Below are 13,747 nucleotides of genomic sequence, written 5' to 3'. Positions count from 1 at the left end.
CCGCTCTTCTCTCTGAAACGGTTGTACTTATCGTCTTCAAAGGTATGTCGCGTGTTGCCGTAGGCGGAAACAGGAAAAGCACCATAGTAGAACACAGATGAAGTTTCTAGGTTGATGTAATAGCCAGTAAGAAGTAGTCCAATTCAAGATTTAGGTATCGATTATTGACTTTTTAGCTGGCTTTGGTTCCTTGGACATGAGCTAGGACCTTAGTATTCTGCATGAAAGGAGGACTAGCAGCCGAGTTGCATGGGGGAATGTGAAAAGTGTTCAAATGTAGTAAAAACCTGAGAAATACGTCCGTTTTCGTCATTTGTTATCGAATCGACTTAAAGCCAGATCGTCACATTGGCCGCTCTTCTCTCTGAAACGGTTGTACTTATCGTCTGCAAAGCTATGTCGCGTGCTACGGTATGCGGAGACATTAAAATCACCATAGTAGAACACAGATGAAGCTTCTAAGTTGATGTAATAGCCAGTAAGTAGTAGTACAATTTAAGTTTTAGGTATCGATTATTGACTTTTTAGCTGGCTTTGGTGCCTTGGACATGAGCTAGGACCTTTAGATTCTGCATGAAAGGAGGACTAGCAGCCGAGTTGCACGGGAGAATGTGAAAAGTGTTCATATGTAGTTAAAACCTGAGAAATCCGTCCGTTTTCGTCATTTGTTATCGAATCGACTTAAAGCCAGATCGTCACATTGGCCGCTCTTCTCCCTGAAACGGTTGTACTTATCATCTTCAAAGGTAAGTCGCGTGTTGCCGTAGGCGGAAACAGGAAAAGCACCATAGTAGAACACAGATGAAGCTTCCAAGTTGATGTAATAGCCAGTAAGAAGTAGTCCAATTCAAGATTTAGGTATCAATTATTGACTTTTTAGCTGGCTTTGGTGCCTTGGACATGAGCTAGGACCTTAGTATTCTGCATGAAAGGAGGACTAGCAGCCGAGTTGCATGGGGGAATGTGAAAAGTGTTCAAATGTAGTAAAAACCTGAGAAATACGTCCGTTTTCGTCATTTGTTATCGAATCGACTTAAAGCCAGCTCGTCACATTGGCCGCTCTTCTCTCTGAAACGGTTGTACTTATCGTCTGCAAAGCTATGTCGCGTGCTGCGGTATGCGGAGACACTAAAAGCACCATAGTAGAACACAGATTAAGCTTCTAAGTTGATGTAATACCCAGTAAGAAGTAGTACAATTCAAGTTTTAGGTATTGAATATTGACTTTTTAGCTGGCTTTGGTGCCTTGGACATGACCTATCACCTTAAGATTCTGCATAAAAGGAGGACTAGCAGCCGAGTTGCACGGGAGAAAGTGAAAAGTGTTCATATGTAGTAAAAACCTGAGAAATCGGTCCGTTTTCGTCATTTGTTATCGAACCGACTTAAAGCAAGATCGTCACATTGGCCGCTCTTCTCTCTGAAACGGTTGTACTTATCCTCTGCAAAGCTATGTCGCGTGCTGCGGTATGCGGAGACACTAAAATCACCATAGTAGAACACAGATGAGGCTTCTAAGTTGATGTAATAGCCAGTAAGAAGTAATACAATTCAAGTATCAGGTATCGATTATTGACTTTTTAGCTGGCTTTGGTACCTTGAACATGAGCTAGGACCTTAAGATTCCACATGAAAGGAGGACTAGCAGCCGAGTTGCATGGGAGAATGTGAATTGTGTTCATATGTAGTAAAAACCTGAGAAATACGTCCGTTTTCGTCATTTGTTATCGAATCGACTTAAAGCCAGATCGTCACATTGGCCGCTCTTCTCTCTGAAACGGTTGTACTTATCGATTGCAAAGCTATGTCGCGTGCTGCGGTATGCGGAGACACTAAAAGCACCATAGTAGAACACAGATGAAGCTTCTAAGTTGATGTAATAGCCAGTAAGAAGTAGTACAATTCAAGTTTTAGTTATCGATTATTGACTTTTTAGCTGGCTTTGGTGCCTTGGACATGAGCTAGGACCTTAAGATTCTGCATGAAAGGAGGACTAGCAGCCGAGTTGCACGGGAGAATGTGAAAAGTGTTCACATGTAGTAAAAACCTGAGAAATCCGTCCGTTTTGGTCATTTGTTATCGAATCGACTTCAAGCCAGATCGTCTCATTGACCACTCTTCTCTCTGCAAAAGTTGTACTTATCGTCTGCAAAGCTATGTCGCGTGCTGCGGAATGCGGACACACTAAAAGCACCATAGTAGAACACAGATGAAGCTTCTAAGTTGATGTAATAGCCAGTAAGAAGTAGTACAATTAAAGTTTTAGGTATCGGTTATTGACTTTTTACCCTTCTTTGGTGCCTTGGACATGAGCTAGGAAATTAAGATTTTGCATGAAGGAGGACTAGCAGCCGAGTTGCACGGGAGAATGTGAAAAGTGTTCATATGTAGTAAAAACCTGAGAAATCCGTCCGTTTTCGTCATTTGTTATCGAATCGACTTAAAGCCAGATCGTCACATTGGCCGCTCTTCTCTCTGAAACGGTTGTACTTATCGTCTGCAAAGCTATGTCGCGTGCTGCGGTATGCTGAGACACTAAAAGCACCATAGTAGAACACAGATGAAGCTTCAAAGTTGATGTAATAGCCAGTAAGAAGTAGTAGAATTCAAGTTTTAGGTATTGAATATTGACTTTTTAGCTGGCTTTGGTGCCTTGGACTTGAGCTAGGACCTTAAGATTCTGCATGAAAGGAGGACTAGCAGCCGAGTTGCACGGGAGAATGTGAAAAGTGTTCATATGTAGTAAAAACTTGAGAAATCGGTCCGTTTTCGTTGTTTGTTATCGAACCGACTTAAAGCCAGATCATCACATTGGCCGCTCTTCTCTCTGAAACGGTTGTACTTATCGTCTGCAAAGCTATGTCGCGTGCTGCGGTATGCGGAGACACTAAAATCACCATAGTAGAACACAGATGAGGCTTCTAAGTTGATGTAATAGCCAGTAAGAAGTAATACAATTCAAGTATTATGTATCGATTATTGACGTTTTAGCTGGCTTTGGTACATTGGACATGAGCTAGGACCTTAAGATTCTCCATGAAAGGAGGACTAGCAGCCGAGTTGCACGGGAGAATGTGAATAGTGTTCATATGTAGTAAAAACCTGAGACATCCGTCCGTTTTCGTCATTTGTTATCGAATCGACTTAAAGCCAGATCGTCACATTGGCCGCTCTTCTCTCTGAAACGGTTGTACTTCTCGTCTGCAAAGCTATGTCGCGTGCTGCGGTATGCGGAGACAGTAAAAGCACCATAGTAGAACACAGATGAAGCTTCTAAGTTGATGTAATAGCCAGGAAGAAGTAGTACAATTCAAGTTTTAGGTATCGATTATTGACTTTTTACCTGGCTTTGGTACCTTGGACTTGAGCTAGGACCTTATGATTCTGCATGAAAGGAGGACTAGCAGCTGATTTGCACGGGAGAATGTGAAAAGTGTTCATATGAAGCATTAACCTGAGAAATCCGTCCGTTTTCGTCATTTGTTATCGAATCGACTTAAAGCCAGATCGTCACATTGGCCGCTCTTCTCTCTGAAACGGTTGTACTTATCGTCTGCAAAGCTATGTCGCGTGCTGCGGTATGCGGAGACACTAAAATCACCATAGTAGAACACAAAAAAATGGTTCAAATGGCTCTGAGCACTATGGGACTCAACTGCTGTGGTCATCAGTCCCCTCGAACTTAGAACTACTTAAACCTAACTAACCTAAGGACATCACACACATCCATGCCCGAGGCAGGATTCGAACCTGCGACCGTAGCAGCCGCACGGTTCCGGACTGCGCGCCTAGAACCGCGAGAGCACCGCGGCCGGCAGTAGAACACAGATGAAGCTTCTAAGTTGATGTAATAGCCAGTAAGAAGTAGTACAATTCAAGTTTTAGGTATTGATTATTGACTTTTTAGCTGGCTTTGGTGCCTTGGACATGAGCTAGGACCTTAAGATTCTGCATGAAAGGAGGACTAGCAGCCGAGTTGCACGGGAGAATGTGAAAAGTGTTCATATGTAGTAAAAACCTGAGAAATCCGTCCGTTTTGGTCATTTGTTATCGAATCGACTTCAAGCCAGATCGTCTCATTGGCCACTCTTCTCTCTGCAAAAGTTGTACTTATCGTCTGCAAAGCTATGTCGCGTGCTGCGGTATGCGGACACACTAAAAGCACCATAGTAGAACACAGATGAAGCTTCCAAGTTGATGTAATAGCCAGTAAGAAGTAGTACAATTAAAGTTTTAGGTATCGGTTATTGACTTTTTACCCTTCTATGGTGCCTTGGACATGAGCTAGGAAATTAAGATTTTGCATGAAGGAGGACTAGCAGCCGAGTTGCACGGGAGAATGTGAAAAGTGTTCATATGTAGTAAAAACCTGAGAAATCCGTCCGTTTTCGTCATTTGTTATCGAATCGACTTAAAGCCAGATGGTCACATTGGCCGCTCTTCTCTCTGAAACGGTTGTACTTATCGTCTGCAAAGCTATGTCGCGTGCTGCGGTATGCTGAGACACTAAAAGCACCATAGTAGAACACAGATGAAGCTTCAAAGTTGATGTAATAGCCAGTAAGAAGTAGTAGAATTCAAGTTTTAGGTATTGAATATTGACTTTTTAGCTGGCTTTGGTGCCTTGGACTTGAGCTAGGACCTTAAGATTCTGCATGAAAGGAGGACTAGCAGCCGAGTTGCACGGGAGAATGGGAAAAGTGTTCATATGTAGTAAAAGCTTGAGAAATCGCTCCGTTTTCGTTATTTGTTATCGAAACGACTTAAAGCCAGATCGTCACATTGGCCGCTCTTCTCTCTGAAACGGTTGTACTTATCGTCTGCAAAGCTATGTCGCGTGCTGCGGTATGCGGAGACACTAAAATCACCATAGTAGAACACAGATGAGGCTTCTAAGTTGATGTGATAGCCAGTAAGAAGTAATACAATTCAAGTATTATGTATCGATTATTGACATTTTAGCTGGCTTTGGTGCATTGGACATGAGCTAGGACCTTAAGATTCTCCACGAAAGGAGGACTAGCAGAAGATTTGCACGGGAGAATGTGAATAGTGTTCATGTGTAGTAAAAACCTGAGACATCCGTCCGTTTTCGTCATTTGTTATCGAATCGACTTAAAGCCAGATCGTCACTTTGGCCGCTCTTCACTCTGAAACGGTTGTACTTATCGTCTGCAAAGCTATGTGGCGTGCTGCGGTATGCGGAGACAGTAAAAGCACCATAGTAGAACACAGATGAAGCTTCTAAGTTGATGTAATAGCCAGGAAGATATAGTACAATTCATGTTTTAGGTATCGATTATTTACTTTTTAGCTGGCTTTGGTGCCTTGGACATGAGCTAGGACCTTAAGATTCTGCATGAAAGGAGGATTAGCAGCGGAGTTACACGGGAGAATATGAAAAGTGTTCATATGTAGTAAAAACCTGAGACATCCCTCCGTTTTCTTCATTTGTTATCGAATCGACGTAAAACCAAATCGTCACATTGGCCGCTCTTCTCTCTGAAACGGTTGTACTTATCGTCTGCAAAGCTATGTCGCGTGCTGCGGTATGCGGAGACAGTAAAAGCACCACAGTAGAACACAGATGAAGCTTCTAAGTTGATGTAATAGCCAGGAAGAAGTAGTACAATTCAAGTTTTAGGTATCGATTATTGACTTTTTAGCTGGCTTTGGTGCCTTGGACATGAGCTAGGACCTTAAGATTCTGCATGAAAGGAGGACTAGCAGCCGAGTTGCACGGGAGAATGTGAAAAGTGTTAATATGTAGTAAAAACCTGAGAAATCGGTCCGTTTTCGTCATTTGTTATCGAACCGACTTAAAGCCAGATCGTCACATTGGCCGCTCTCCTCTCTGAAACGCTTGTACTTATCGTCTGCAAAGCTATGTCGCGTGCTGCGGTATGCGAAGACACTAAAATCACCATAGTAGAACACAGATGAGGCTTCTAAGTTGATGTAATAGCCAGTAAGAAGTAATACAATTCAAGTTTTAGGTATCGATTATTGACTTTTTAGCTGGCTTTGGTACCTTGGACATGAGATAGGACCTTAAGATTCTGCATGAAAGGAGGACTAGCAGCCGAGTTGCACGGGAGAATGTGAATAGTGTTCATATGTAGTAAAAACCTGAGACATCCGTCCGTTTTCGTCATTTGTTATCGAACTGAATTAAAGCCAGATCGTCACATTGGCCGCTCTTCTCTCTGAAACGGTTGTACTTCTCGTCTGCAAAGCTATGTCGCGTGCTGCGGTATGCGGAGACAGTAAAAGCACCATAGTAGAACACAGATGAAGCTTCTAATTTGATGTAATAGCCAGGAAGAAGTAGTACAATTCAAGTTTTAGGTATCGATTATTGACTTTTTAGCTGGCTTTGGTGCCTTGGACATGAGCTAGGACCTTATGATTCTGCATGAATGGAGGACTAGCAGCCGAGTTGCACGGGAGAATGTGAAAAGTGTTCATATGTAGTATTAACCTGAGAAATCCGTCCGTTTTCGTCATTTGTTATCGAATCGACTTAAAGCCAGATCGTCACATTGGCCGCTCTTCTCTCTGAAACGGTTGTACTTATCGTCTGCAAAGGTATGTCGCGTGCTGCGGTATGCGGAGACACTAAAATCACCATAGTAGAACACAAAAAAATGTTTCAAATGGCTCTGAGCACTATGGGACTCAACTGCTGTGGTCATCAGTCCCCTAGAACTTAGAACTACTTAAACCTAACTAACCTAAGGACATCACACACATCCATGCCCGAGGCAGGATTCGAACCTGCGACCGTAGCAGCCGCACGGTTCCGGACTGCGCGCCTAGAACCGCGAGAGCACCGCGGCCGGCAGTAGAACACAGATGAAGCTTCTAAGTTGATGTAATAGCCAGTAAGAAGTAGTACAATTCAAGTTTTAGGTATTGATTATTGACTTTTTAGCTGGCTTTGGTGCCTTGGACATGAGCTAGGACCTTAAGATTCTGCATGAAAGGAGGACTAGCAGCCGAGTTGCACGGGAGAATGTGAAAAGTGTTCATATGTAGTAAAAACCTGAGAAATCCGTCCGTTTTGGTCATTTGTTATCGAATCGACTTCAAGCCAGATCGTCTCATTGGCCACTCTTCTCTCTGCAAAAGTTGTACTTATCGTCTGCAAAGCTATGTCGCGTGCTGCGGTATGCGGACACACTAAAAGCACCATAGTAGAACACAGATGAAGCTTCCAAGTTGATGTAATAGCCAGTAAGAAGTAGTACAATTCAAGTTTTAGGTATCGGTTATTGACTTTTTACCCTTCTATGGTGCCTTGGACATGAGCTAGGAAATTAAGATTTTGCATGAAGGAGGACTAGCAGCCGAGTTGCACGGGAGAATGTGAAAAGTGTTCATATGTAGTAAAAACCTGAGAAATCCGTCCGTTTTCGTCATTTGTTATCGAATCGACTTAAAGCCAGATCGTCACATTGGCCGCTCTTCTCTCTGAAACGGTTGTGCTTATCGTCTGCAAAGCTATGTCGCGTGCTGCGGTATGCTGAGACACTAAAAGCACCATAGTAGAACACAGATGAAGCTTCAAAGTTGATGTAATAGCCAGTAAGAAGTAGTAGAATTCAAGTTTTAGGTATTGAATATTGACTTTTTAGCTAGCTTTGGTGCCTTGGACTTGAGCTAGGACCTTAAGATTCTGCATGAAAGGAGGACTAGCAGCCGAGTTGCACGGGAGAATGGGAAAAGTGTTCATATGTAGTAAAAACTTGAGAAATCGGTCCGTTTTCGTTATTTGTTATCGAAACGACTTAAAGCCAGATCGTCACATTGGCCGCTCTTCTCTCTGAAACGGTTGTACTTATCGTCTGCAAAGCTATGTCGCGTGCTGCGGAATGCGGAGACACTAAAATCACCATAGTAGAACACAGATGAGGCTTCTAAGTTGATGTAATAGCCAGTAAGAAGTAATACAATTCAAGTATTATGTATCGATTATTGACATTTTAGCTGGCATTGGTACATTGGACATGAGCTAGGACCTTAAGATTCTCCATGAAAGGAGGACTAGCAGAAGATTTGCACGGGAGAATGTGAATAGTGTTCATGTGTAGTAAAAACCTGAGACATCCGTCCGTTTTTGTCATTTGTTATCGAATCGACTTAAAGCCAGATCGTCACATTGGCCGCTCTTCTCTCTGAAACGGTTGTACTTATCGTCTGCAAAGCTATGTGGCGTGCTGCGGTATGCGGAGACAGTAAAAGCACCATAGTAGAACACAGGTGAAGCTTCTAAGTTGATGTAATAGCCAGGAAGATATAGTACAATTCATGTTTTAGGTATCGATTATTTACTTTTTAGCTGGCTTTGGTGCCTTGGACATGAGCTAGGACCTTAAGATTCTGCATGAAAGGAGGATTAGCAGCGGAGTTACACGGGAGAATATGAAAAGTGTTCATATGTAGTAAAAACCTGAGACATCCCTCCGTTTTCGTCATTTGTTATCGAATCGACGTAAAACCAAATCGTCACATTGGCCGCTCTTCTCTCTGAAACGGTTGTACTTATCGTCTGCAAAGCTATGTCGCGTGCTGCGGTATGCGGAGACAGTAAAAGCACCACAGTAGAACACAGATGAAGCTTCTAAGTTGATGTAATAGCCAGGAAGAAGTAGTACAATTCAAGTTTTAGGTATCGATTATTGACTTTTTAGCTGGCTTTGGTGCCTTGGACATGAGCTAGGACCTTAAGATTCTGCATGAAAGGAGGACTAGCAGCCGAGTTGCACGGGAGAATGTGAAAAGTGTTAATATGTAGTAAAAACCTGAGAAATCGGTCCGTTTTCGTCATTTGTTATCGAACCGACTTAAAGCCAGATCGTCACATTGGCCGCTCTCCTCTCTGAAACGCTTGTACTTATCGTCTGCAAAGCTATGTCGCGTGCTGCGGTATGCGAAGACACTAAAATCACCATAGTAGAACACAGATGAGGCTTCTAAGTTGATGTAATAGCCAGTAAGAAGTAATACAATTCAAGTTTTAGGTATCGATTATTGACTTTTTAGCTGGCTTTGGTACCTTGGACATGAGATAGGACCTTAAGATTCTGCATGAAAGGAGGACTAGCAGCCGAGTTGCACGGGAGAATGTGAATAGTGTTCATATGTAGTAAAAACCTGAGACATCCGTCCGTTTTCGTCATTTGTTATCGAACTGACTTAAAGCCAGATCGTCACATTGGCCGCTCTTCTCTCTGAAACGGTTGTACTTCTCGTCTGCAAAGCTATGTCGCGTGCTGCGGTATGCGGAGACAGTAAAAGCACCATAGTAGAACACAGATGAAGCTTCTAATTTGATGTAATAGCCAGGAAGAAGTAGTACAATTCAAGTTTTAGGTATCGATTATTGACTTTTTAGCTGGCTTTGGTGCCTTGGACATGAGCTAGGACCTTATGATTCTGCATGAAAGGAGGACTAGCAGCCGATTTGCACGGGAGAATGTGAAAAGTGTTCATATGTAGTATTAACCTGAGAAATCCGTCCGTTTTCGTCATTTGTTATCGAATCGACTTAAAGCCAGATCGTCACATTGGCCGCTCTTCTCTCTGAAACGGTTGTACTTATCGTCTGCAAAGCTATGTCGCGTGCTGCGGTTTGCGGAGACACTAAAATCACCATAGTAGAACACAAAAAAATGGTTCAAATGGCTCTGAGCACTATGGGACTCAACTGCTGTGGTCATCAGTCCCCTCGAACTTAGAACTACTTAAACCTAACTAACCTAAGGACATCACACACATCCATGCCCGAGGCAGGATTCGAACCTCCGAGCGTAGCAGCCGCACGGTTCCGGACTGCGCGCCTAGAAACGCGAGACCACCGCGGCCGGCAGTAGAACACAGATGAAGCTTCTAAGTTGATGTAATAGCCAGTAAGAAGTAGTACAATTCAAGGTTTAGGTATTGATTATTGACTTTTTAGCTGGCTTTGGTGCCTTGGACATGAGCTAGGACCTTAAGATTCTGCATGAAAGGAGGACTAGCAGCCGAGTTGCACGGGATAATGTGAAAAGTGTTCATATGTAGTAAAAACCTGAGAAATCCGTCCGTTTTGGTCATTTGTTATCGAATCGACTTCAAGCCAGATCGTCTCATTGGCCACTCTTCTCTCTGCAAAAGTTGTACTTATCGTCTGCAAAGCTATGTCACGTGCTGCGGTATGCTGAGACACTAAAAGCACCATAGTAGAACACAGATGAAGCTTCTAAGTTGATGTAATAGCCAGTAAGAAGTAGTACAATTAAAGTTTTAGGTATCGGTTATTGACTTTTTACCCTTCTTTGGTGCCTTGGACATGAGCTAGGAAATTAAGATTTTGCATGAAGGAGGACTAGCAGCCGAGTTGCACGGGAGAATGTGAAAAGTGTTCATATGTAGTAAAAACCGGAGAAATCCGTCCGTTTTCGTCATTTGTTATCGAATCGACTTAAAGCCAGATCGTCACATTGGCCGCACTTCTCTCTGAAACGGTTGTACTTATCGTCTGCAAAGCTATGTCGCGTGCTGCGGTATGCTGAGACACTAAAAGCACCATAGTAGAACACAGATGAAGCTTCAAAGTTGATGTAATAGCCAGTAAGAAGTAGTAGAATTCAAGTTTTAGGTATTGAATATTGACTTTTTAGCTGGCTTTGGTGCCTTGGACTTGAGCTAGGACCTTAAGATTCTGCATGAAAGGAGGACTAGCAGCCGAGTTGCACGGGAGAATGGGAAAAGTGTTCATATGTAGTAAAAACTTGAGACATCCGTCCGTTTTCGTCATTTGTTATCGAATCGACTTAAAGCCAGATCGTCACATTGGCCGCTCTTCTCTCTGAAACGGTTGTACTTATCGTCTGCAAAGCTATGTGGCGTGCTGCGGTATGCGGAGACAATAAAAGCACCATAGTAGAACACAGATGAAGCTTCTAAGTTGATGTAATAGCCAGGAAGATATAGTACAATTCATGTTTTAGGTATCGATTATTTACTTTTTAGCTGGCTTTGGTGCCTTGGACATGAGCTAGGACCTTAAGATTCTGCATGAAAGGAGGATTAGCAGCGGAGTTACACGGGAGAATATGAAAAGTGTTCATATGTAGTAAAAACCTGAGACATCCCTCCGTTTTCGTCATTTGTTATCGAATCGACGTAACACCAAATCGTCACATTGGCCGCTCTTCTCTCTGAAACGGTTGTACTTATCGTCTGCAAAGCTATGTCGCGTGCTGCGGTATGCGGAGACAGTAAAAGCACCACAGTAGAACACAGATGAAGCTTCTAAGTTGATGTAATAGCCAGGAAGAAGTAGTACAATTCAAGTTTTAGGTATCGATTATTGACTTTTTAGCTGGCTTTGGTGCCTTGGACATGAGCTAGGACCTTAAGATTCTGCATGAAAGGAGGACTAGCAGCCGAGTTGCACGGGAGAATGTGAAAAGTGTTCATATGTAGTAAAAACCTGAGAAATCGGTCCGTTTTCGTCATTTGTTATCGAACCGACTTAAAGCCAGATCGTCACATTGGCCGCTCTCCTCTCTGAAACGCTTGTACTTATCGTCTGCAAAGCTATGTCGCGTGCTGCGGTATGCGGAGACACTAAAATCACCATAGTAGAACACAGATGAGGCTTCTAAGTTGATGTAGTAGCCAGTAAGAAGTAATAAAATTCAAGTTTTAGGTATCGATTATTGACTTTTTAGCTGGCTTTGGTACATTGGACATGAGATAGGACCTTAAGATTCTGCATGAAAGGAGGACTAGCAGCCGAGTTGCACGGGAGAATGTGAATAGTGTTCATATGTAGTAAAAACCTGAGACATCCGTCCGTTTTCGTCATTTGTTATCGAATCGACTTAAAGCCAGATCGTCACATTGGCCGCTCTTCTCTCTGAAACGGTTGTACTTCTCGTCTGCAAAGCTATGTCGCGTGTTGCGGTATGCGGAGACAGTAAAAGCACCATAGTAGAACACAGATGAAGCTTCTAAGTTGATGTAATAGCCAGGAAGAAGTAGTACAATTCAAGTTTTAGGTATCGATTATTGACTTTTTAGCTGGCTTTGGTGCCTTGGACATGAGCTAGGACCTTATGATTCTGCATGAAAGGAGGACTAGCAGCCGATTTGCACGGGAGAATGTGAAATGTGTTCATATGTAGTATTAACCTGAGAAATCCGTCCGTTTTCGTCATTTGTTATCGAATCGACTTAAAGCCAGATCGTCACATTGGCCGCTCTTCTCTCTGAAACGGTTGTACTTATCGTCTGCAAAGCTATGTCGCGTGCTGCGGTATGCGGAGACACTAAAATCACCATAGTAGAACACAAAAAAATGGTTGAAATGGCTCTGAGCACTATGGGACTCAACTGCTGTGGTCATCAGTCCCCTAGAACTTAGAACTACTTAAACCTAACTAACCTAAGGACATCACACACATCCATATCCGAGGCAGGATTCGAACCTGCGACCGTAGCAGCCGCACGGTTCCGCACTGCGCGCCTAGAACCGCGAGACCACCGCGGCCGGCAGTAGAACACAGATGGAGCTTCTAAGTTGATGTAATAGCCAGTAAGAAGTAGTACAATTCAAGTTTTAGGTATTGATTATTGACTTTTTAGCTGGCTTTGGTGCCTTGGACATGAGCTAGGACCTTAAGATTCTGCATGAAAGGAGGACTAGCAGCCGAGTTGCACGGGAGAATGTGAAAGTGTTCATATGTAGTAAAAACCTGAGAAATCCGTCCGTTTTGGTCATTTGTTATCGAATCGACTTCAAGCCAGATCGTCTCATTGGCCACTCTTCTCTCTGCAAAAGTTGTACTTATCGTCTGCAAAGCTATGTCGCGTGCTGCGGTATGCGGACACACTAAAAGCACCATAGTAGAACACAGATGAAGCTTCCAAGTTGATGTAATAGCCAGTAAGAAGTAGTACAATTAAAGTTTTAGGTATCGGTTATTGACTTTTTACCCTTCTTTGGTGCCTTGGACATGAGCTAGGAAATTAAGATTTTGCATGGAGGAGGACTAGCAGCCGAGTTGCACGGGAGATTGTGAAAAGTGTTCATATGTAGTAAAAACCTGAGAAATCGGTCCGTTTTCGTCATTTGTTATCGAACCGACTTAAAGCCAGATCGTCACATTGGCCGCTCTCCTCTCTGAAACGCTTGTACTTATCGTCTGCAAAGCTATGTCTCGTGCTGCGGTATGCGGAGACACAAAAATCACCATAGTAGAACACAGATGAGGCTTCTAAGTTGATGTAATAGCCAGTAAGAAGTAATACAATTCAAGTTTTAGGTATCGATTATTTACTTTTTAGCTGGCTTTGGTACCTTGGACATGAGATAGGACCTTAAGATTCTGCATGAAACGAGGACTAGCAGCCGAGTTGCACGGGAGAGTGTGAATAGTGTTCATATGTAGTAAAAACCTGAGACATCCGTCCGTTTTCGTCATTTGTTATCGAATCGACTTAAAGCCAGATCGTCACATTGGCCGCTCTTCTCGCTGAAACGGTTGTACTTCTCGTCTGCAAAGCTATGTCGCGTGCTGCGGTATGCGGAGACACTAAAATCACCATAGTAGAACACAAACAAATGGTTCAAATGGCTCTGAGCACTATGGGACTCAACTGCTGTGGTCATCAGTCCCTTAGCACTTAGAACTACTTAAACCTAACTAACCTAAGGACATCACACACATCCATGCCCGAGGCAGGATTCGAACCT

Source organism: Schistocerca gregaria, unplaced genomic scaffold, assembly GCF_023897955.1.
Source record: "Schistocerca gregaria isolate iqSchGreg1 unplaced genomic scaffold, iqSchGreg1.2 ptg000327l, whole genome shotgun sequence".
Taxonomy (NCBI): Eukaryota; Metazoa; Arthropoda; class Insecta; order Orthoptera; family Acrididae; genus Schistocerca; species Schistocerca gregaria.
The sequence above is the reverse complement of the archived record's forward strand: the minus strand, read 5'-3'. Positions refer to the sequence as shown.